This window comes from Podarcis filfolensis (genome assembly GCF_964270895.1).
Source record: "Podarcis filfolensis genome assembly, chromosome: 7".
Taxonomy (NCBI): Eukaryota; Metazoa; Chordata; class Lepidosauria; order Squamata; family Lacertidae; genus Podarcis; species Podarcis filfolensis.
This window is the reverse complement of record NC_139603.1, coordinates 14957108-14983544: the sequence shown is the minus strand read 5'-3', so window position 1 is coordinate 14983544 and position 26437 is coordinate 14957108. Positions and strand designations below refer to the sequence as shown.

Here is a 26437-nt window from a genome sequence, read left to right as displayed (position 1 = left end):
AGCAGTTTATTCAAGACAGAGCTGTTGTCATGCTCTCTAGTAATTGAAATATAGTTGTCAGGTATAATACTGGTGGAGCATCTAAATCAGTGATGGTTCCTGTAGGGCTGCCATACGTCTGGAAAATACTGGACATCACTGGGATTTCAATCCCTAAAATGGCATCTGGGTGGAATTAGTTATGTCTGTTCTGAATGTCCGGAGAAACCCGAACATAAGCTCGCAAACACATCAAGGCGTCCCACACTTGCTGGAGCGTAAATTATAGGTACAAAAATGTCCCTTATTTCGGAACCTCCTTGTTTTCCACAAGACAACTGTCTAACTTCCACTCTTCTTTTGCTGGTTTTCTTAAAAGTAGCCAAAAAAGAGCCAAAAAAAGCCCCCCCCCCAAAAAAAAAAATAATTGAGGGGGGAACTTTTTTGTCCGGATTTTCACTTTCTGAAATATGGCAACCCTAGGTTCCTACAGAATTAATGAAATACTTGGTGAAGAAAAGACATAACAATATAAATCAATAGCAAGAATTCGTTTTTGAATGACACATTACAGAAGACATTAGCATGAATTGTGCCCACTCAACTCATGGTAAATGGACTATTTGATAGGGAATTAATTCCCTGACTGGGAAACTCCATTTGGATGATACAATGCAATGGGCAGATATAACTGCATAAACTTATGTAGGTCTGCAGTATCAGCATAGAAAAGGGAGATGGAACAAGTGACTATTATTCATCTTCCATTTTCCTTCTGTGCAACTGGCCTAACAATATCATCTCTAACAGTGCTGTGTTAATAAGATAAGGAAATATAGTAATATACCTAAGCCTTGAACATTAGCTGTGCTATGGATAAATCAGACTCTAGAGATAATGATTATGGAGCAACATCAATAAATGATTCTTAGCTAGGGTCAAATTAATGATTTGTTCAAGTTGCCAATGCAACTTTCCTCCCCACTTCAATTATCCAGTAATACATATGACCCTGCTACTGTTTTCCTTCAGGCAGGGTTCAGATCATTTCACAGAGTTCCATAAGTGAAAAGAGTAGGATGAAACGGTTAAATCTGCTATGATTAAATGGGCACAAGATATTGGTCATAACATTATGTTTGCTGACTGGGAACAGTTGTGGACCACCGGTATGAAATTTACGGCATGTAATGCCTTAAGAGAGAATATTATGAAAATGATGTACAGGTGGTACATGACACCAGTCAAGCTTGCAAAAATTTATCATTTGCCCGATAATAAATGTTGGAAATGTAAAGAAAATGAAGGTACATTCTTTCACCTTTGGTGGACGTGCCCAAAGATTAATGCTTTCTGGGAGATGATCTATAATGAAATGAAAAAGGTATTTAAATATACCTTTCTGAAGAAACCAGAGGCCTTTCTCCTGGGCATAGTCGGCCAATTGGTGCCAAAGAAGGATAGAACTTTCCTTATGTATGCAACAACAGCAGCAAGAATACTTATTGCAAAGTATTGGAAGACACAAGAGCTACCCACCCTGGAAGAGTGGCAGATGAAGGTGACGGATTATATGGAATTGGCGGAAATGACTGGCAGAATCCGAGACCTGGGAGAAGAGTTGGTGGAAGAAGACTGGAATAAATTTAAAGACTATCTTCAGAAATACTGTAAAATTAATGAATGTTAAAATGATGTTGGATTGAAAATAAGTGGCATTAGCAACAAAGTTAATAAGAATATGCAAAAATGAATTGATAATTGATGAAAATATAGAGTTATAATATGTTAAGATACAGAGTTAAGATAAATGAAAGAGGGTAAGGATTTGCTGATTTGATTATTTAAATGGGAATATAAAAAGGGAAGGTGTGAGGAGGCCAAGGAAATAAGCTAATAAGTTCAAAGTTACAAAAAACGGATTTGTTTTTAATTCTTTTTTTAGCTATTTGTCTTTTGTATTTTGTATTTTTATTCATCTTTATTCATCTTTTTTCTTTTTCATGTATTTTTCTATGTTCTTTTTTTTTTTGTATCCTTTTCTTATTATATGACCTTTTTTCATTTTGTAAACTTATGTTTTTGTGAAACTTCAATAAATATCTTTTTTTAAAAAAACATAAGTGAAAAGAGTGAGGGCTTTGGATGCTGTTTCTTTAGCTCTCTTTGTGTGTTACTTCTCTGTCGGCCAATTGTGTGATGACTGTGGAGCAGGGATGAGCTTTTAGCCCCAACTCTTGACTTTGCATCTACTTCTTGGAACAAATGTGTTGCATGTGGTTGTGAATGGAGCACGTGAAGGAGAGCAACAGGAGATGAGCTCTGCTGCCTACATACAGCAACTCCTAGATGGCATTTTGTTCTTGAGCCAGCATGGTGTAGTGGTTAAGAGCAGTGGATTCGTAATCTGGCGAACGGGGTTCACTTCCCTGCTCCTCCACATGCAGCTGCTGGGTGACCTTGGGCTAGTCACACTTCTTTGAAGTCTCTCAGCCTCACTCACCTCACAGAGTGTTTGTTGTGGGGGAGGAAGGGAAAGGAGATTGTTAGCCGTTTTGATACTCCTTAAGGGGAGGGAAAGGCGGGATATCAAGTCCAAACTCCTCCTCCTCCTCCTCCTCCTCTTCTTCTTCTTCTTCATGAGCCTGAGAAGGTGACGATACAAATTGACCAAGGGAGACTGGAGTGCTGACAGACAGAAGTGGAGAGTGGAAATTCTGGATTGGAGGAGGTATTTATTGTTTATTTTCATTTGAACTGGAATGGAGACTAGATAGATCATCTCAGGAGGATGGGATGGGGGCTGCCTTGGAGACTGAAGAAAAAACACTGGGTTGGGAAGTTTCCAGTTCCACCCCAGCATTTTGCCCTTCAGCCTCCAGGGCAGTCCCCTCTCACTTGCTTTCCCCTGAAATAATCCAGTTGAGAACCAAAAGAATGGGCATAAGAAATAACTTTGGATATGGAAAAGAATGCAGTGATGGAAGGAGAGGAAGTGTGTTTAAGAAAAATGGAGTTTTCCACAGTAACATTTGGATTGAAGACACGGCTATATTGATTCACAAAAGGGCCTTCTGCTTCACCACCTACCTGCCCCAAGAAGACAATGAATAAACATTTGCTTTTTAACTATTTGCATCTTGAATTCAGCCAAATATGAGCATCTGAACAGAACTGTTTAATCACTTTTGACGCCCCCATATGACATCTATTTCTTGCACTGAATATAGTATTGCCAGCCTAAGCAGGTGAAAGATCTTCTGTAGCATACCTGCTTCACAACTCATGAAACTCAAATTCTTCGCATGGGTTAGGGTTGGCACTGTGGAAGAGCAGAGCTCATGTGCCTTTCACAGCTGTGTGATGGACAGAAATGAAGCAAGGCAAGGCTTTTCTCATATGAGAAATGCTTCCCCTGTTGGCATTTTATATGTCAGGTACAGTGGTACCTCAGGTTAAGTACTTAATTCGTTCCGGAGGTCCAAACTTGACCTGAAACTGTTCTTAACCTGAAGCACCACTTTAGCTAATGGGGCCTCCTGCTGCTGCTGTGCCGCCAGAGCACAATGTCTGTTCTCATCCTGAAGCAAAGTTCTTAACCTGAAGCACTATTTCTGGGTTAGCGGAGTATGTAACCTGAAGCGTATGTAACCCAAAGTACCACTGTATCTTATGATTTGAGTTTGACCCCTGAGTTATTTTGGGGCACTCCACCCCCTCCACCTGCAACACAGGGCAAAAAATTTGCATACGACATAAAGTTTATGTAAATTTTATGCAAACTTTCTTCCCCCTGTTGTGAGTGCAGAAGAGGACTCAGCCCACATACAGTACACTGTCAGCAGAGAGCCCAGTTGGAAAGCCTGCCCCAACCTTCTTATTGAGCATGGATGGTGCTATTTTAGCTACATAAGAATCAGCCCTCTGAGAATAAATACATATGATGTTTGCGGGAGATTGGCAAATATGAAGGAATTACTTCCAGATCCTTTGAATGTTTGCTGATAGCAGGCTGTTGCTTTAAGCTGGTTTCTTCTTTCAGAATTCTAATTCTTAAAATACTTTAATATCATGAAAAGTGCTTAGGGCTTTAATAAGTTTTGTTTATCATTCCCCAGACTTTGCCCTCATCCGGTTTCATAAATATGCCCGAGTCATTCATGTGATGTGCTCAGCTCCTGATCTGGGAGCTCTCTTAATGCTCTGCAAGCATCCTGTTTTCTATTACTGGGATTATTATTTTGCTGTTACAAGCCGTTAATAATACCTTACATTTATACAGAGCCTTGTATCTTGAAAGCATTTTGTAAATTTATATATGCAAATGATAAGGATTTAGGCATACTTTTTATTTGGGGGGGGAAATCACTGAGGATTATATTACGCACTCCAGGTGTGAAATTCAATAGCTTGTTCACTATATGCAGAAATAATGGTGCCACAGGTACAACAATATTGGGATCATGGGCCATTGAAACCCGGGTAAATAATATTTGGAATGTGGCTCTATCAGATCACCTTAAAAGGTAAAGGTAAAGGACCCCTCACAGTTAAGTCCAGTCGCAGATGACTCTGGGGTTGCAGCGCTCATCTTGCTTTACAGGCCGAGAGAGCCGCCGTTCGTCTACAAACAGTTTTTACGGGTCATGTGGTCAGCATGATTAAGCCACTTCTGGTGCAACGAAACACCAAAACCAGAGCAGCACAAGAAAACGCCGTTTACCTTCCCGCCAGAGCAGTCCCTATTTATCTACTTGCACTTTTTCGCGTGCTTTCGAACTACTAGGTTGACAGGAGCTGGGACGGAGCAACGGGAGCTCACCCCATCACGGGGATTTGAACTGCCAACCTTCTGATCAGCAAGCCCAAGAGGCTCAGTGGTTTAGACCACAACGCCACCCACGTCCCCTTACTAGCTATAGAAGGATAATTAATTAAAGGCACTTCAAAGATAGACACTTTTAGCAAGACTTGGCTTCTCATCTTTTCCTTTATAAATGAGACAGAATATACTTTTATTCCACCCACAACACAAGAATCTCTGCAGAGAGGATACTTGAATTGACAATACTTAAACATACTTAAACGTATTGCTTGTATACTGTGTACTGCATATGAAACTTAATAAGAATGTACCACTGGACAAGCTACTGTAGTTATATGTTTTTCTTGTATTTACATGAAAATCAATAAAAGTATTGGGATCATGGGCTGTGGTTTACAATGTGCTAGCCCTGATGCTGCTACAATCCCAGAAGACCTGGTCATTCATTAAACACTAGGTTGAATTGTTTGTTAGTGCATGTAATCAGCACTCCATTCTAATGTGGGGCGAAGACAAACTGGCTGGCAGGTGCCATCTTGTGAGCCTGATTTCATAAAATATTCTGATAGCATGTTAATATGTAAAGGTACAGGGACCCCTGACCATTTGGTCCAGTTGTGGCCGACTCTGGGGTTGCGGCGCTCATCTCGCTTTATTGGCCAAGGGACCCAGCGTACAGCTTCCGGGTCATGTGGCCAGCATGACTAAGCTGCTTCTGGCGAACCAGAGCAGCACACGGAAATGCCGTTTATCTTCCCACCGGAGCGGTACCTATTTATCTACTTGTACTTTGACGTGCTTTCAAACTGCTAGGTTGGCAGGAGCAGGGACCGAGCAATGGGAGCTCACCCCGTTGTGGGGATTCGAACTGCCGGCCTTCTGATCGGCAAGCCCTAGGCTCTGTGGTTTAACCCACAGCACCACCTGTGTCCCTATATTAATATGTAGGTGGCCACTTACCACATTGTCTTAGGGCTAGCTTATATACATATTTCAAGCACCCAATAGCTCCTCCTCCAGCTGAAGCCCTCAGAGGAGCATCCACTATTAAAACAATGGGGAAATGAACTATCTGACAATAAAACACATCGGAACAGCAGTAAAATGAGGACTGCTATACGTTTGGGATAATCCTGGACATTACCGGGATTTCTGTTACCGTGTGGTGGGAAGGTGGTGGTTTGTCCTGGATCTTTGGCAAGTCAATCAAAAAAGAGTAACAACAACTTGGGGGTTTGTCTTAAAAAAACCAACAACTTTCAGTGGTTTCCTTTTTAAAAAAAGCTCAACAATTTTCGGGATGTCCTGGTTTTTACTTTTTGAAATATGGCAACCCTACATATCAGAAAACAGTGTACTGCTATACATGCCTGCTCAGATGTAAGTTTAAAGGGATTTGTATATCTTTTGCATGTTCTTGAAACTAATTCATTTTTAACATGACCCATACTGAATGGGATTAGGAGGATTTTGTCCATGTGTGTAATCGCATGTGTTTTACCCTGGCCAAAATTAAAATAAAACGCACAGTCACCAAGGCAGAGGCTGGGGAAGGAAAGTGAGGAGACAAGGGAGACAGAAAGACAGCACTCACACTCAGACCTCGCTGGTGGTGGAGAGACCATGTGCTGGGCAAAGGAACAAGCTGCAGCTTAAGAAAGGTAATTTGCACTTAAACCGCCCAAACAAATCCAGCACCAGGAGTGGGGGAAAATAAAAGGTTAAATGTAGGTTTTTACACAGAAAAGAACTGAATAGGACTTACTTGGACCCAGGTTAATATTTGGTACATTTAGGAAGAGCTGCCCAAGCTAATAAAAAAGTTGATATAGTTAATAAAGAAGAAAATAAGAAGCAGGAGAAATAGGTGACAGCACTAAGGTACAGGAACTATTATAGAGTAACGCTGAGAAGTTGAAAATTAGCAATACTGTACAATATATTAAAGGGTAATTAGAAATCAAGGAAAGGGAACAGAATATGTGACATCATAAAATAAGCTGAATGATATGATGAACCAGTCACTTAACAGATCATTGTACTGAGGTCTGTTCACGTAACTGTTGATATATATCTTGCAGTTTCATAATCAATCAATATGATTGACTCCTTTGAGAGTGGTTATTACAGCTGCATCTCTGCATCAAAAGTGATTGAATGATCCAATCATACCCAATTATACATTTAAGCCAATTTCATGGCAAGATCATTTACACACTGTAAGAGGCTACAGGGAAGGGCAGCCAACTAGGGTTGCCATATTTTGAAGAGCAAAAAAGAGGACACATTTGCCAGCTTCTACTTTTAACTATGGGTCACTATGACAACTCTACCCATGAAAAAGAGGACATGCCCTGGAAAAAGAGGACATATGGCAACTCTAGGCTCACAGGCACCTTTCATTATTTCATTTATTTATTCCTTGCTGCAGTGCATACAGTTTGGGAATTCTGGAGCTAAAAAAACCCCTTATGCCCCCCACACCGGCAATTTCGGAGCGGTCTCATTACTGCCTTAGTAATATGCCTTCTTCTGTCGTCCTTTCATTACCTGAGTCCTAGTGAACCAATGAAAATCTAACCGTTACAAATACTGGGGGGAGGGGGGAGCCTTAGTCTTTCAATTACAATGGTACTAAAAATAGCATCCTAGTTCCAGGCAAATCAAAGTTCTTTGTTTTCCTTTCCAGTGTGCACTTCATGATAATCATGCTACTTGTTGTAAACAGTAAACTGAGCCAGCTAGTCAATTAGCCGAGCACTCTATTAATCTTTTCATAGAAAGAAACATTAAATTCAATTAAAATCCCTCCACTTAAAAATGGTAATGAGCACCCTGATCCACAGATACTTTGTTTAAGAAGGGGGATCTGGATTTAAGCCAATTTCATTCCCTTGAAGTTTAGGTATCTGAGGGTTCATGTGACATAACTTGATACAATCCAAGTTATGCTAGTTAGTCCATTGCATATTTATGCAAAATAATCAATTAACATATTTATGCAAAATAATCTATTATTAATCATCTATTTTGGTATCATAAGTCAATGCGAAAACAGGGTCATTACAAAAATAAATTCATTTCTATTCTTATATGATGGCATTGTGTGTTCCAGTAGCTAATAAATAGCATCAATTTAGTAGATCAAACAGATTCATATCTTGGATCAATTAAATCACTTATTTTTTTTCTGTTTCCATTGCTGCTTTCTTGTGACAGGAGGAATTAGGGGGTTTTAGTCACAGGTCCAAACTGTATTTAAAACCAGTAATAAATTTATTATAACAGGTTTAAGAAAGAAAGACTGCTGTATTCTGTTAAATAAAGCTGCCATTATAGAGTTCAAAGGCAAGTTATAACCCACTGAGATGCAGCCCCTAAAACCTGAGTCTTTGTGCCATTTGATATCTCTGCTCCAGGTGGACAAAATCTGAACAGGGCACAGAGCACTTCCAGCAATGAATAGGGCTGTGGAAAACATTGTTTTTGGTCTTGCCAAACACCGATGAAATAGGAACTTGCATTGCAAGTTGGATCATCTTAAAAGATGGTCCAGGTTGCGGGCAGGCCCTCAACACAGCTCCACGCTCCACCCCAGCGTGGGTAGAATGAGGCTTTCCATGCCACGGTGGCACCACGATCACCCCAGGCCTCCTTGGCCAATCACTTTGAGTGGGGTGATCGTGGGGGGTTATATAAGCGGCAGCGCGTTCTGTGCTGTGCATCTGCTTCGCACTGCCGAACACCCGCCCACCTGCCCTTTTATTTTAGGTGTCCTCTGGCCTTGCTTTGGACTTTGGTTGGTCACCTGTCTTGGGATGGGGGACAGGTAGGAATTTTTCCATTTGGCAGATTGGCATGTGCTGGTCCCGGGGGCTAACCGACAGGTGAGGTCTGAGTCCAGTCCGAGGTCGAGGGTGCAGTATGGAGGCAGTCCATCAAATTAGAAGCTGGGTCCAAGGCAGGGAGTCGGGTGAGGTCAGGAGCTCCGGCAGAAAAGCAGGACAGGGTGCAGGCTTGGGACTTGGGGCTGGCTGGCTTTTATCTGCCCCGAGGCATAGGGCGGCCCCGGTCCACAGGTGACTCACCTCTCCTGGCCTGGAGGCGAGCACTCCTCCTGTGGGAACTTAGTTCCCTCTGCCTCTCTGCCCTGAGCCTCTGCAGCTCAGGAGAGGCTGGAGGGTTGCCAGACCCAGAGGCAACCTCAGCTTCCTCTGATGGGGCTGAGTGTGGAGCACCTGCAGGCAATGGGTCCTCCATCCCCTCAGGAGCCAGAGCAGACTCAGCTGGTGCCTGCACCTGAGGATCCAGCACAGGTGAGGACCCTTCAGGCTCATGCTCCAGCCCCAGCCCTGCTAGTTCTGGAGGCGGGGAATCCTGTGCAGGCTGGGATTCCTCAGGTCCAGCCTCTGAATCCGATTCCCAGGCCATCACAGGCATTGGCCACTGGGTTTTCGCCTACCTCTTAGCAATCGTCACAACTTTGTAAGGTTTGGCACTTAGACATTGTGGGGGAGGGGAGGTCATTGCCTACCCTTCCATGTCCAAGGGTATTCTGTTAAAGGAATCTGGGGCCTGAATCCTGTCTGAAGTCTTAAGGGGCTAGGGCCATGCCTGGCTTCTGGGAACACCGAGGAGAGCTGCAGGCGGGTTCCCCCAATGTGGCTACCTCTTTTAGTGGTTTACCCTTTCATGACTCCCTGCAAGGTGGGCAGGAGTCAGATATAGTCTATTGCCAATGCCTAAGCCAATACCACTCACAATAAAGTTGTGGCCTAAATTTTGCCCATTAACCCTAAACCAAAATTCTGTGTCAGTGTGAATTTATTTCTTATGGAGGGCTGGCTTGGGGCCTTGACACGCAATTCTCTTAGAGCAGGGTAGAGAACATGTGGCTCTTCAGAAGTTATTAGACCCCTGCTACCATAAACACCAGGATGTGGGTGGTGCTGTGGGTTAAACCACAGAGCCTAGGACTTGCCAATCAAAAGGTCGGCAGTTCGAATCCCCGCGACCGGGTGAGCTCCCATTGTTCAGTCCCTGCTCCTGCCAACCTAGCAGTTCAAAAGCACGTCAAAGTGTAAGTAGATAACTAGGCACCGCTCCGCCGGGAGGGTAAACAGCGTTTCCATGCGCTACTCTGGTTTGCCAGAAGCGGCTTTGTCATGCTGGCCACATGACCCGGAAGCTGTATGCCGACTCCCTCGGCCAATAAAGCGAGATGAGCACTGCAACCCCAGAGTCAGTCACGACTGGACCTAATGGTCAGGGGTCCCTTTACCTTTACCTTACCATAAATACCAGCTAATGGTCAGGGATTATGGTAGTTCATCATCATTAGAGGGTCACACTCCTGTCTTACAGACCCTACTGGAAGAAAATGTTGTGTCTGTTCTATTTAATATTTTCAAAAATCAGCAGTTAGGAAAACCTTTGGGGTCATATTTTAAGAACAGCTTTTATGGAATTGTATTTTATGAACAGCTTTTATGAACCATTTCCTTGAGTCATCTGAAGCAAAATGTTCTGCAGCCAACCTCTCACTACCAAATGGTGCTGTGATGTCATCATGTCCACTGGATGATCTTTGACCCATATGACTAATCCAGGAAGAGAGAAGAAACAAGCTGACCTGAAAGAGAGAGAAAAAGTAATTGTGCAAAATTCACACAATCTTAGTTATAGGGGACAGTGTGCCACCCCATTGAAATTGCTAGTTTCTGCCCAGCGTTTAAACTGAAGAATAGCACAGTTTTGATATGCAAATTATGTAGATACTTCTACTCTTAAATGGGTCATGCTTCACTTGGATCAAGACAAAATACACTCTGATTTCTATAATTGGCATTATCTTCAGTTTGGGAACAAGCTATAAGGGTTTACCATTACAGTGGTACCTCAGGTTAGAGATGCTTCATGTTACAGACGCTTTAGGTTACAGACTCCGCTAACCCAGAAATAGTACCTCGGGTTAAGAACTTTGCTTCAGGATGAGAATAGAAATCATGCGGCAGCGGGAGGCCCCATTAGCTAAAGCAGAACCTCAGGTTAAGAACAGTTTCAGGTTAAGAACAGACCTCCAGAACGAATTAAGTTCTTAACCCGAGGTACTACTGTATAGTAAACTGGGTGTTATTAATACCTTTAAATAGCTCATGCGAATCGTGATAAAATGCTAACTCGAAGTTCAGAACTAAGGTTATTTCATATATAACGGAAAATATCAGTGCTTGTGGATAAGACTAATGATTCAGAATCTATGCATCTAATGGAAGACATCCAAACCAGATTACTAACTCCTATATGCCTAGTTTTATGGTTATATGACTGAACCACTTCAGCCTGCACTTGGTGACTCAGATTCAAATATGTCATCTCCCACCTGCAGACTCAAATGGAGCAAGCCAAATGCTAGTTTAACAGTGAGAACTAATCCATGGGGACAAGGATGAAGTGATCGTGACTTGAAAAAGCAAGGACTTTTAAAAGAATAAATTTGAATATAACTTAACTACACTACACTTTCATACGTCATTAGGCTAATACTCTGCCTAAATATGGTTATCCATCATTTCCTGATTAAAGCTTTTGTGCTCAGTAACATATGCTTATGTGAAGCCAATACGTCCCCCCATTATTTATGCCATCAATTTTTTGAAAAATATATAGAGAAAGAGATATTCATTTGAGAAATTACTGTGCTTGCTGCAATCCTAATCCCAAATGGTGAGACTCCAATTACATATAATAGTTCAGGATAGTTTAAATGGTTAAACCACCATTTAAAAAAGATGGCACAACCTGCCTTGTTGATGCCACCCCTAAGTCACACATGAGTTTCCTGGATCATTTTCTTTTACTTTTCTATATGGTCTGTCTTTCCAGGCAGCTATCACAAAGTTCCTCCCACCACCAATACTTGGCCCCTTTGAAACAGAACATAATACACCCTTTTTATTTATTCATTTTTAACCATCAAAATTGCAGCTCGGTAGCTTCGATTTGCCCCATACCCAGGATAAAGACTCTGTACATGGCTATGGTAAAAGGACATATTTATGAAAATATAACAAAGACAACATGTGCCAAGCCAAAGAAAATCTTGTGCCTCCTTCATCCAAGCTATTGTGAAGGGAGGCAAAACCATTTTCTCATAAAGGAAGCCCTAGGTGTTTGCCCCAGCCCCAGCCCCAGCCCCAGCCCCAGCCCCAACCTGGTACTCAGTGATCATAAGCTGGCACCTGACAGGCTCCAAGATCATCGCACCAAGCATCCCCTTCCTCAGCCGGTCAACAATAGGGGTTGGTTAGTAGAGTAAGGTCTACCCAACATGCCTCAGATTGCTGGCCATTATCTAAACCTCTTACCTGCCCACACTAAATGCCAATAAACCAACCAGCCACATTAAGCACTATACATAAACTCCATCGCAAGGCAATCAAAACCCAGGCCCTTGCTTCTGAGCCAACATTCAAACCACTGCTGGCACTCATATTGATTGATACCATCTCCCTGCAAATTCCTAACAAACATCTCAGCATTTAAATGTAGATGTCAACCAGCATGAGGCAGAGGGGAAATAGCTCAGGTTCATCTCAGAGCAGAATTGCCATAGGTACCAAGTTGTTCTGGAACCAATCAGTTGAGCAGATAGGAACATAATAGGTAGAGGTAAAGGATCCCTGGGCAGTTAAGTCCAGTTGAATTTGATTATGGGGTGTGGTGCTCATCTCTGCTTTCAGGCTAAGGGATCCAGTGTTTGTCTGCAGACAGCTTTTATGGGTCATGTGGCCAGCATAACGAAACCACTTCTGCTGCAACGGGACACCATGACAAGTGCCAGAGTCCATGGAAACGCCATTTACCTTTCCGCCACAGAGGTACCTATTTATCTACTTGCGTTGGTATGCTTTCGAACTGCTAGGTTGGCAGGAGCTGGGACAGAGCAACGGGAGCTCACCCCGTCGCGGGGATTTGAACCGCCAACTTTCTGATCAACAAGTCCAAGAGACTCAGTGGTTTAGACCACAGCGCTACCCTATAGGAACATAATAACCACTGGAAGATAGGACCAAACCACTGACATGAATGTGGGTCTCACTTCCCCCAGTGCAGGCTGCCTACCATCCAAGGAAATTTCAGTGACCGCTCTGTACCACAGACTATATTGAAATGGTTTGGATAAGCAGTTCTATCTCATAGGGCCTGGAGTTGAGTCTCCATGATAAAATGATTTGGAAGAGCCTTGTTCTACATTATGCTTTTTATTGTGATTAGACCACAGGGAGCATGGTGTAGAGCCTTTTCCATTATAGTAGCCAGTGTCATCCTGGTGTCTGATAAGCACTTCTTCATACATTCGACAGGTGCTACACAGCAGCACTTTCCACAAAGAAAATTCATAACATGTTAAGCAGACCCACAAAGTGTGTGATGATTCTGAGCTGGGAGTCCTACCGCTCAAGCAGAACACTCATTCAGCTCCTGGTTGCAACAGGAGTTGGCTAAGCCTTCATGAGATGGATGTGAATAAAGCCGTGTTTATGATGTCTTGGCTATGTGCTGCTTACTTGGCAGCAGCGGCAGCAACTAGGAAGTTTCAAAAGAAGCAACTGAATAGATTTTTTTAAAGGCTGTTTGATTAGCTTTGATTGACTTTCATCGTGCATTCTCTCTATTCTTCTCCTGATCAACTGACTATTAAATCTAAAGAGACAAGCAGTGAAAACATATCAGATCCTAGATCCATTATATTTGTTGAGGTCATTAGAGAGATGAGCATATTAAGCAGACCAATAACTCTTAGGTCCATCCATTTCCGTTCAGCTATTTTAATTTGCCAGCGTATCTTGGCATGGGAGGCTGCGGGTTTTGGATTCCTGCATTGATTCCCATTTAGATGTCTAAAGTCACTATGGAGAGTCAATGCATTCTACAGTTCAAGGATGGGCAACCTCCAACGTATGAGCTGAATTAACTCCACCAGGCCGCTCCAAATGGCAGCATGTTTACTCATGGGCCCCTGCATTTTGAACATATTATGGCAGGTGTTTTTGCTGGCTGCCAGTTTGTTTTCAGGCCCAATGCAAAGTGTTGTCTTTAACCTATAAAACATTATAAGATTTGGACCCCAGTACGCAGGGGGCACTGTGGGTTAAACCACAGAGCCTAGGACTTGCCAATCAGAAGGTTGGCGGTTCAAATCCCCGCGACAGGGTGAGCTCCCATGGCTCCTGCCAACCTAGCAGTTCGAAAGCACATCAAAGCGCAAGTAGATAAATAGCTACCGCTCCGGCGGGAAGGTAAACGGCGTTTCCGTGCACTGCTCTGGTTCACCAGAAGCAGCTTAGTCATGCTGGCCACATGACCCGGAAGCTGTAGGCTGGTTCCCTCGGCCATTAAAGCGAGATGAGCACCGCAACCTCAGAGTGGGTCATAACTGGACCTAATGGTCAGGGGTTCCTTTACCTTACCTGAATGAAAATCAATTGTTGTTGTTTTTTAATTATTATTATTACTATTATTATTATTATGCTTAAATTCCACCATTTGTATTTTATGACCCCAGGGCAGGTTACTCTTTAAATATATTAAACAATCCATAAAATACATAATTGTAAGTATTACAATACTTACAAAGATTTTAAGTATTACTTGACTACCCAGGCCTTAAGATCATCTACAGAGCCCTTCTCACAGTCTGTCACAAATGTGAAATGTGTCAACAAGAAAAAGGGGTGACTCCCTGCCTATGCAACACTCTCCCCCAGGGAAATTTACTTGATATCTTCTGTACAATCCCTTCAGTGTTATGCAGAGACAGTCCCCACCCCCCATACAAGAATGTGTGTGTGTGTGTGTGTGTGTTAGTAATTTTCAGTTTTCACAGAGGAAAGGATTTTAGGGTTTACAGCTAACATCTCCCTCTCAATGACAGTTTTATCGTGGTTGCTATTGTTGTTTCTAGTACTGGGAAGCATCCCCCCCCCATCTATTGTTTTGTGTAATGGATGGGTGGGTCATTGATGTTTTTATATGAGATGTAATTGTATTTGTGTATTTTAAATCATATTTCTTATTTGTATGTCGCCTAGAGGCTTCTGTGTAGGCGATGCACAAATCGAATAAATCATCATTATCCTGCTAAGAACAACTGTGCTTGCAGTTCTCCAGTTTCATGGAGAACCAGCTCTCAGATAAGGCAGCAGTGTACAAAAGCCACTTCACACAAGCAGCCCTAGAGGATGATGATAGATAGATAGATAGATAGATAGATAGATAGATAGATAGATAGATATAGATAGATAGATAGATAGATATAGATAGAAAGTATATGAGACTTTATTCACGATATATGAAAAACAAGTGAATTGCACACTCCTTAGAATTATTCCATCTAGAATGTTCTTAAAACTGTCAGATATGCTCACAACATTCATTTGAAATCCCAACTGTGTGATAAAGAAAGGCGGAAGTGGAAAAAATTAACTAAGCAGTTCCAAATCTAGTGTGTGTGTGTGTGTGTGTGTGTGTGTGTGTGTGTGTGTGTGTGCAAAAGCCACAGCCAATACGGCTTGTATATTGCCCTCTGCTTCTCCTCCCTAAATTAGTCACACGGGGGCTCTCACCCAATCAAGGGTCATAATCTGTTCAGCCTATCAGATGACATCGATTTGGCCAAGTGACAGTAAAGGAGGATCCAAAGAAACAGGCAAACCCATTGAAACAAAAAGCCAGTCTTCAGAATTGCCAAAAGTGTTTGCTAAAGAATAGTTTCAGCTACGCTAAATAATATGAATGAATGAATGAATGAATGAGTCCCCAGTCTTTCTAGAAGCCCTTTAAAAATTCCACAATGCTCTACTAGGTTAAATGCTAAGCATGTTAGAGAAATATGTTTGTTGGAGGGATTGGAAAAACGGTTCCTCCACACATCCCTTCCCAAACTCAGGGCAAGCAAAGATCATGCCTCCATGAGTGAGAGATTGTGGTTCACTGGCTCCATTTGTCATCCTACTTTATCCCAGTCTTTAATTAATTCATTAGGCTTCAGCATATCCTAAGATAGGACAAGTGCTGGATGAGCCACAGCTTGAAGAGCATCTGAGAACTATATCTCAATAGAACAGCATTCCCTTGTGACGCATTTAAAGTGGTTGTCTAGGCAGCTGGGCTGCCCATGTAGCAATGTTATATCCGGCACTGCAAAAATATTTATAACATGTTGAGTCATTAAGGGCTGGGCTGCACGAATTAATTTATATGATCTGTCATAGCATTATGTAACTGTTTGACAATGGACCTATGCCTTCCTCCTTGAAATTGCTGAGCATCACTATCACTGATTATTTGACCAATGGTGCACATGTACTGTACTTAACTGGATGAGATTGGGTATACAGTGGTACCTTGGGTTAAGAACTTAATTCGTTCCGGAGGTCTGTTCTTAACCTGAAACTGTTCTTAACCTGAGGTACCACTTTAGCTAATGTGGCCTCCTGCTGCCGCCACACTGCCAGAGCACAATTTCTGTTCTCATCCTGAAGCAAAGTTCTTAATCCAAGGTACTATTTTTGGGTTAGCGGAGTCTGTAACCTGAAGCGTCTGTAACCTGCAGCATCTGTAACCCGAGGTACCACTGTATCTTGCCTTTGGGTTTCAGTATATGGAGAATACAAACTCACTGATCATCACTGGAGCCAGTGTGGTGTAGTGGTTAAGAGCGGTGGATTTGTAATCTGCTGAACTGAGTTCGATTCCCTGCTCCTCCACATGCAGCTGGTGGGTGACCTTGAGCTAGTCACACTTCTCTGAAGTCTCTCAGCCCAACTCACCTCACAGAGTGTTGTTGTGGAGGAGGAAGGGAAAGGAGAATGTTAGCCGCTTTGAGACTCCTTCGGGTAGTGATAAAGTGGGATATCAAATCCAAACTCCTCTTCTTCTTCTTCTTCTTCTTCTTCTTCTTCTTCTTCTTCTTCTTCTTCTTCTTCTTCTTCATTTTGGATGGGATTGTTAGGGACGACTTTGGGAGCAAGCGCCTGGAGTAGTAAAGTTAGAGTTTCAATTTCTGAAATATGAACCCGAGCTATTATTGGCAGTGTTATTAGTCTGACAACCTGAAGAAGGAGAATCTGGTCAGCTATTACATTTTTAATTCTAGGTATTTTAAGCAGCCATTGAGGGATTAAAAAAAAAGGAAGTTGGCTTTTATGGCAGAACAATTATTTTCAGGAATATGCCTGAATGTCAGCTAATAACACTGCCGGTAAAAACTCAGGTCTAGACAGTGCTCTGTCAAGCACTTGCAGTTTACTCTTCCATCTGCAGAAACCCAAGAGCCAAAGTTAATTCTGTACACGTTGCTTTCCTAAACACTGGGAGATCATCTCGGCACGCCATTTTGCCTGTGGGAACCAGGCAATGGATTCTTGCCACTGAGCAAATTGTCACAACCGCATTATCTCCTGATAACACAAGGCAGCACAGCTTATGTCATTCAGACGGGCACACGGAATATTCTATGTAAAGGCTTAAATTGAATAATTCCCCTCCAAGGTACAGCATTTCATCATGTTATTACCTTTGCTATTCACTCTTATCACGCAAGCATTTCCCTGCAGCTCTTCTTAAGATGCACCCATTCTAGGATAGCTTGAATCATTGCGCACAAGTGATGCAGTTTCCATTTAGTGTGTTCATTCATCCACCACAATTACTTCTAAGCAGTCCTAAGAATTATTCAACAAAAAATTGTGTTATTGAAAGTGAGAGAGAGAGACAGAGAAAGATTGGTCTGCCGGGAAGCTGTTAATGGAACACCCTTTCTCAACTACATCATTAGCTCGATTGGGAATGAATACCCATTTTCCAGGCAAAGTTCTCTCTTTTGTTTGAGAAAGAAAAGTGATTTACAACACAATTCTCTGCATGTCTACTCAGAAAGAAGTCAGATTGAATGCACTAGGTCTTGCTTCTGTGTAAATATGTTTAGCATTGCACTGTTAATTATTTAAAGCCACTTTGGCTGTCGGTTCTGCATTTTAACATTCCTACTTAAAGTTGGGAAATTTCACCAAACACATTCTGTTTATCTTAAGACTGGTGTTCGTGTTAAAGCCACTTCCGAGCAGGAGAGGAGGTGGGGTTGCAGGCTTCACGCCCTCCCCACATGCACGGGGGCTGGCTTACAGCCCCCGCGAGACTGGGGGAATCCTCGGACGCGTCATCTCCTTTGCCAGCCAATCAGCTGGCCTGGGAGGCGTGGCCCGCACTATTTAGGGCTGGCACGGCCGAGGATTTCCCTCTTTCTTCGCTCCAGCTGCCCCGGTTTCCCACCCTCCCACCCTTTAGGTTTGGCACTCTGACATTGCTATGGACTTCGGTTGGTCGTCGTCAAGGGGCCTGGTAGGAATTTTTTCCACTTGGCAAATTGGCACCGGCCATTTGGTTTTTCGCCTACCTCATAGCAAATCGTCACAACTTCCTCGGCATTGGTGGTTAGGCATTGGTGAGGGTATCGTTATGCAGATGAGGGGGGGAGGAAGCGCCATCACCTTCCCCCATATCAAAGGGTAGTCTGGTAAAGGATTCCGGGGGGCATTGCCCTGTCCGAAGCCTATGGAGGTGTGGGCCTAAGGCACGCCCCCGAGCGGTGACCCCGGGGGAGCTCCTAGTTGATGTGCATCAGCAGGACTCCCCCTACTGGCAGTTAACCCTTGCCAGTCTTCAAGCAATCAGGCTGAAGCCGGTTAGTCGGTAGGACCAATGCCTAAGCCAATACCGCTCAATTCCTGTAATCAATAAAGTTGTTGCCTATTTTCGCCCATTAACCTAAAATATTGGTGTCTTGTGTCTTTATTTCCGATGGGGAGGTGGGAACTCGCCACGCACTTGTGCATATATAATGTTGCTCTGGTTGAATGTTTGGGGGGGTTTCCTTGCTTGCTAGAAAATCTCTAGTGTGGACAATTTGAGAGGAAAAACTTTTGTAATGTATTGTTTCCCTTTTTATTCTTCTTTTGTTATTGCTTACTTTTCATATTATCCCAGAAGAGAAGAGCTGAATACAGCTCAAAATGTACATGGCTTCATGTTATTATTATTATTATTTTGTAATCTATAGGGATGCATGAATCTGTCAAAGCTGGTTTCTCTCAGTTTCTCATTTTTCCATCCTCAACTTTAGTTTGCTGTATTCCATAACAGTTTATGATTTATATATATAGCAAATTTCTTCCTGAAAATCTGCCAGCTTTTTAGTGTGCATTTCTAATACACACATTTGATTTGTACAGGTAATTCTGCATAATATGCAAATATTTTTCTTTAATATAGTGCATTTTCTATGTCGTTGTCCCATAATATATGCATTTTAGAACACATTACTTAATTAGAGACATAGAATTAAGAGACATAGCTGTGTTTAAGTCTGCATGGTCAGATTTCTGGAGGTATGAATTTCTCTTCCATCTCTTTAAATTCCTAAAAATTTGCCTTTGCCTTTAAATATTAGCCACAGTAGTCGTGGTAGAGAACAAGGAGAGACACAGATAATAGGCTTGTAGATGAGGTAAAGGGACGTGGGTGGCGCTGTGGTTCAAACCACTAAGCCTCTGGGGCTTGCTGATTGGAAGGTTGACGGTTTGAATCCCCGCAACAGGGTGATATCTCTTTGCTCTGTCCCAGCTCCTGCCAACCTAGCAGTTCGAAAGCACAACAGTGCAAGTAGATAAATAGGTACCGCTCCAGCAGGAAGGTAAATGGTGTTTCCATGTGCTCTGGCTTTAGTCACGTTGTTCCGTTGCACCAGAAGTGATTAAGTCACGCTAACCACATGACCCAAAAAGCTGTCTGTAGACAAACGCCGGTTCCCTCAGCCTGAAAAGCGAGATGAGCTCCACAACCCCATAGTCATATTTGACTGGACTTAACCATCCAGGGGTCTTTTAACTTTTTACCTCTAGCTGACGAAGGAGCCGTATGCAGAAACTGAATGCGATTTCAGTTACATCTGTAAATAGGAAATTGTTATAACTTTCCTGTTCTTTTGACATCCTAATGCTAGTTTATTATTTTGTTTGCATGCTTTGGGGGGGGGCAGGGTGGGAAACCATAAATAAATAAAGAAGCAAGCAAACTAAAGTCACGTGTCATTCACCTTGTGTGTACTAAAGGTAAAGTTAAAGGGACCCCTGATCATTAGGTCCAGTCGTGGCGGACTCTGGGGTTGCAGCACTCATCTCACTTTATTGGCCGAGGAAGTCGGCATACAGCTTCCAGGTCATGTGGCCAGCATGACTGAGCTGCTTCTGGAGAACCAGAGAAGCGCATGGAAACGCCATTTACCTTCCCTCCAGAACAGTACCTATTTATCTACTTGCACTTTGATGTGCTTTCAAACTGCTAGGTTGGCAGCAGCAGGGGCTGAGCAACGAGAGCTCGTGGGGATTCGAACTGCCGACCTTCTGATCAGCAAGTCCTAGGCTCTGTGTGTACTATGCAACTTAAAATGTGTATCCCTTAGCCATTTTGCATTTACTAACTAGACGGCTCTGGAAAAGCCTGATTTGATCAGCCTAATGAATAAATAAACCCTATTTGGAAAGAATGGCAGATGAAGATGATGGATTTTTCAGAGCTAGCCGACCTAACCGGAAGAGTCCTCCAGAAGGAGGAGGAATATCAGGAAGAATGGAATAAATTTAATGATTATTTAGTTAAATTTGTTAAGTTAAATTAACCGGAAATAGCTTGCAGATACTTAATAGGCTTAGGATTTTATTTATGTTAAGTGATGAATTAATATGTTTAATTATATAAGGTGAAGATTTAAGGATGTTAATGTTTAAGTTAAATTTCATAAAAATTGGGATTTGGAAAACCGTTAAAAGGACATGCAATGAAATTCAACCAAGGGGAAGCGAGGAAGTCACTTAACAAAGTTAATAACTAATTTTCAATAAGGCTATGATTTATGTTTGTTATGTTTGTTTGTCTTGTGTGTTTGTTTGTTTATAATATTGTGAAAACCAATAAAAAAGTAAACCCTATTTGAAAAATCAGTCTTCTGCAGCTCACCTTTTAGCAAGACTGCTGATGGTATCCTGCCAACCACTGCTGAAATTCCCTTTAAACATTTCTTGCATCAGGTTCTGAAGCAGTCACAACTTATCCCATGTCAAGGGCAGTAAATGCATCATTTTAAATATGTCTGAAACCTCTGCTAAATAACCATATCAGCATGAAGCTGATAAAACGGTGGGGTTTCCTCCCCGTCTTCCAAGATGTAATGTGCCTAGATGATGTGCCAAGATGAAGCTCTCCATGCTGAAGCAGAGCTTGCCACAAGGTGACAACAGAGTTCATCAAGCTGCAAATGGATTCAGTCTCTTCCTTTCTGAAGTATCTTTAGCATTGAACACTGTAGGAAACAAGGGCTGCCATACGTCCGGATTTTCCCAGACATTACCAGGATTTCAAAGGTGTAATTGATGTCTGGGGGGAATTTCCAAAATGTGGTGCTTTGTCCTGGATCTTAGGCAAGTCAATCAAAAAAAATCATGTTTCGATTTCTTTGGGTTTTCCGGGGGGGGGGGGGAATTGAGGTCTTCCTTAAAAAACTTCTGGAGTGTCCTGACTTTTACTTTTTGAAACATGGCAACCCTAGGAAATGTATTTTGCAAATCTGTCTTTTGCAGTTCTCATGTCCTAAAATGTGATGGGTGGATAGTCATGACTATAGTGAGAGGGTCACTTCCCCTCCAGCCTGAGAACTGATTTATTCTTCTTTCTTAGCGAAAAGTTGTTGCGATGATGGTAAGCTGAAAATGCCTAGTCTGGTCACTTTAACAGCAGCAGCACACACCATGGCCCTGATTCAGGCACAATAATGTGCAGCAAGGCATTCATAGCAGAGATGCCAACTTGAGTAGAAGATGGGGGGGCAATGACACATGCATGATGGGATGCTGGGAGGAGTTAAGGGGTGGAGCCAAACGCAGCTGCACCATGGCTGCAATGGCTGCTGGCTTCTCCTCTCTGGCGGTTAGTCTCCTCCTCTTCTTCCTACCACCACCACCAGCCTGGGGCTGCTTCCCCCTTCCTTTCCCTCAGGATGAGGAGGAGCCAACAACTACTGAAGCCAAACCACATGCAGCTCCACACTCAGCCTCCTCTGCCCCCGATTGTTCTCAATATGGGCCTGTTACAGTTGGCGTCTATGAATCATAGCCCAGGACAACTTTTTGAGAAGAAGGAGGCACAGTCAGACTCCCTTGGGAGGTGGCGAGCACTCCTCCATTGAAGGTTTTTAAGCAAGAAGCTGGGTGGTTCTCAGTCAGGAATGCTATACACTCTTTGACCTGGTATCTTTCATATGTTTTGGACTACAACTCCCATCAGCCCTAGTCAGCATGGCCTATGGGTTCCTCTTCTTTGGCGATCACTCATAGCCGAGTGAGGTTATCTTCCATGAACACGGTTTTAACAGTGAGTCCATAAGTGACTGTAGAGGCCAATTCTGGATCCACACGTCCTTCCACATTGGGGACAGAGGTTTCCAGGTGGGAGTTGATCACGGTGTGGATTTGCCAAGCGTGCCTTCCTCTTAGCACGTTTCTCCCTTGCATCCTGAGTTCGAGTGTCTTCAAAGTCCATGGCACCTTTGGTAAAGGCTGTTCTCCAATTGGAGCGCTCGCAGGCCAGTGTTTCCCAGTTGTTGGTGTTTATCCTACATTTCTTTAGATTTGCCCTGAGAGTCTTTAAACCTCTTTTGTTGACCATCAGCATTACACTTTCCATTTTTAAGTTTGGAATAGAATAGTTGCCTTGGAAGATGATAATCAGGCATCCACACCACATGACCAGTCCAACGAAGTTCATGTTGAAGAATCATTACATCCCTATGGGTAGGGATGACTGGAATTGTAGTCTAAACCATCTGTAGGGCATGAGGTTGAGGAAGGCTTACATTGCAGATCCTACACTGGGCTGGGTGGCTTCCAAGGTCTCCTCCATGATTCTATAGCTTGGGTCATGTGTAATTTCAGCCTTGCAGTTGGAGGTGTGAATTGACTCAGTTGAAAAGTTTGGGGTAGTGTCAGGTGCTGTGACTGTTCCAACTGTGACAGACCAGCCATACTTATGACAGTTTTTGATATTAGAATCAATATATGATGACCATGCATGTGTGAACCAGCAATTAAGAATTAATTGTTGAAGAAACATTCCTATTCTTTACATGTTGCTCATTATGTCTATAGCAAATGTGTGTAGCAAAAACTGAATTCAGGTGCAACTTTCTAATTGCTTTTTACCCACCAAAAAGCTTTGCAGCACCGAAGAATAATATCTGCCAAATGGTGCCTTGTTTTTCTTTTAACTTTCCCAGCATGACCCTCAGGGATGAAAAATAAATACATTTCAAACAAAATCCTGGAACAAGAAGTCCCATGAAAATCCTAAGAATTACAAGCCGTGGTTATGAAAATTATTGTGTATTTTTCAATAAACCCCAAGTATGTAAAGGGCATATTTCAAATACCACAGCTAAAGTACATAAAGCTATACAGGTTAGACCTTCAGCTGCTGTAATTCATCATAGCTTTATTGACTTCTGTGGCCAAGCGGCTGAATATATCTTTTGTAACAGTATATAACTTGCTTCTTAAAACTTCTTCAGTCCCATTTGCTTCCTATTGAATTAGTTATATGCTTTGGTTTCGGAAATGCACGTTGCAGCTAAGGTGAACTATTGAGGCCATTTCACGAGGCTGCATAGCTCTCTGCAAATACAATAACCAAACACAGAGAGCATTTTAAAAGTTTGCTTTTGCTGGGGCAGATCATCAGTGCCTCCCTTCCAGAAGTCTGGATGACAGAGAGTCTTCTCAAAACTGGGCAAGGGCTGAGTGCTTTGCATGCAGAAGGTCCCTAGCATCTCCCAGCAGGGCTGAAAATGTCCATCGTATGAAACCCTGGAGAGACATTGCTAATTGGTGTCACAGAGCATGCCAATCAGTAATCACACAGTCCACAGTTGGAGTTAACTCTTTATTAGCAAAAACACAAACTCCACAGACTTTCAAGGACTCAGCTCCCCACCCCCTTGGCAGTAGATAAACAGAGCAAAGCAAAAGGAGTCTCTTACCAGTTAGAGATTTTAATGATCACAGCGAGAGAACAAAGAAACCATTCCTAGGAATGAAGGTACTCCCAATTAAGGAATTCACCCACTTCCTCCCTTGTCACCCACGTCACTTCCGCATCTTGCAACCTGATCTCGCAACCACTGTGCTTTCTGTGCTGCCACCTTATCTGCTCTCTTCGACCTTGGGCTGAGCAGATGGACGCTTTCCAGCGAAAGTGAGTCTGTTAACACTCTCTCTCCCAGTTCTTCTTCTTCTAGCTGTTCACCACCCAGTTCTTCACAACTTCTGTCTTCTGAACTATGTCCCTCTGCAAACCACTGTTCCAAATCTATACATTCCCACTGCCCCTGGGAAGATTCAGGATCCTGCTCAGGAGCAGGGGGAGGGGAAGTCTCCCACCATTCCTCCTCAGTGCAGCTCTCCTCAGCACGGTCCCTGACACCTATGGAGCACAGCAGCTCATTTCTGGTGGGTCTTCCTCCATGAAATCAGTTGTTTGGCCCTCCTTCTCCTTGACCTCTCTGCTGCCTTTGATACACTTGATCTCCATCTCTTCCCCTTCCTTCCACCTACCCTCTCTCCAACTTACATCCAAAATCTCTATTATTCTGTCCTTCGATGCTTCTTTTCCTACCCCTCTAATTAGGAGCCTTTCTGTGAAGGTCTGTCTCTGCTTTCTCTCTTTCTACTGGACCAACTGACCAAGCAGAAGCAGAAGGGTGGGGTGGGGTGGAGTGGGGTGGGGTGGGGTGGGGTGGAGCTGTCTTCCTGACACTGAAGTCAATACAACTTACCTGGATGGGGGTGGGGCAGGGTAGCAGCGAGTTTGGGGCTGTATGGATGCACAACTCGTAGGAACACCAGGTTGGCTCCATGGATTTTTTTCTATGTCCTGGATTCTTCAGTACCCAACATCCACCATACATGCAAAGTTTATTCTTGATATCTAGCTGTTTATAAAAGGGGAAGGTAGCCTTATTTTTCTTTTCAAAAATTGTTTCATCCTCACCAGTCTTTCTTTGGACAGAAATCTAATAAAGTTTGTTTTAGAGAGAGAGAGAATGACTTTGTGGCTACTTTGACAGGTCGAGGTGCAGCTTAGCTTGTCAAAAGCAGACGTACCTAGACACACTGTGTCAACTTTTGAGCTGGTTTTAATGTATGTCCAGAAATTATGACACCTGAGTTATCAAAAGGAGACAGTTTCAGAATTACCTGGTCTATTACTCAGTTGTACTTGAAACAGCAGCAGGGGGAAAATTAGCTATGCATCATCCACCTCTGTGATTTGCTTTCTCAGAACCAACACCTCCTCTTTGAAGTTTATTTTAAAAGAGCTTTAGGGTGACAACGGTTGGCAAATGGCTGTCTGATCTCATCATACCCAAAGTTAGGCGTAAGAGGATTGCAGATTCAGCTTTTACTGACATTGTGGACATTATTATTATTATTGGGAAGATCATTTTTGTCATTGAGAAAGTCATGGAAACATAAAGAGCATATTTGCAATTGTGAAGTGACACTTTCAATTTACACATCAGCCAACAAAAAATGCTGTTTTACAGGCAGGAGAGGAGATTCTAAGTCTTAAGAAGCCTTATTCAGCAAGCACTTTGATAATAATTATGTCATAGCAGAGACCAATTTGACTGAGCTGGGCCCTCTGTCAGAGACCTGCTGCATACCCAATTGAGAATGTGGACCAACAGCCATTGTGGGAGGGCATGTTGCTCAGTTTCTCTCTTTTTCAGGTGGGCAGAATCCGTACAAAGCCATGCGAGTCTGTAAGGTGCATTCGTGTGAAGACATAATGTCAAGGCCTCTCCCTTCTAGGCAAGGCGCATCAGCGAAAGGTCACAACACCCAGCCTCTGCTTTTTAGGTAGGAAAATCATCATTAAGTTACAATCACCAGTTTCTTTCCTTCAGACAAAATGCGCCAGCACAAGATCGCAAAAGCCAGGCTCTCCTCTTCTGGAAAGCAGCCTCAACAGAAGGTCACAGTGACCTTGGAAGTCACAATGGCCGGTTTCTCTTCTAGCAGCAGGCGGCATCAGAATTGAATCACAATGGCCATTTTCTCCTCTACAGGGAGGAGAGCATCAGAATGAGGTCACAATGGCTAGCCTCTCTCCTACAGCCAGGGGAGCATCAGAATGAGGTCACAATGGCTAGCCTCTCTTCTACAGGCCGGGGAGCATCAGAATGAGGTCACAATGGCTAACCTCTTTCCTACGGGCAGGGGAGCATCAGAATGAGGTCACAATGGCTAGCCTCTTTCCTACGGGCAGGGGAGCATCAAAATAAGGTCACAATGGCTAGCCTCTTTCCTACAGGCAGGGGAGCATCAGAATGAGGTCACAATGGATAGCCTCTCTCCTACAGCCAGGGGAGCATCAGAATGAGGTCACAAAGGCTAGCCTCTCTCCTACAGGCCGGGGAGCGTCAGAATGAGGTCACAATGGCTAGCCTCTCTCCTACAGGCC

The 26437-nt window shown here is 43.1% G+C and overlaps 1 long non-coding RNA gene across 2 annotated transcripts; it reads right to left on the bottom strand.

Annotated features, from left to right (window-relative positions):
- Positions 1 to 10182: 10182 nt before the first annotated feature.
- Positions 10183 to 26021, bottom strand: LOC310767343. Of its 2 annotated transcripts, XR_014550875.1 has the most exons (4): positions 25864 to 26021; positions 24747 to 24902; positions 17385 to 17532; positions 10183 to 10436 (listed from the first exon to the last, which is right to left on the bottom strand). It is a non-coding gene; the product is annotated as an uncharacterized lncRNA (long non-coding RNA). The 2 variants fall into 2 exon arrangements; XR_014550876.1 differs by lacking the exons at positions 17385 to 17532; positions 24747 to 24902; positions 25864 to 26021 and adding an exon at positions 12172 to 12325.
- Between the last annotated feature and the right edge of the window lie 416 nt (positions 26022 to 26437).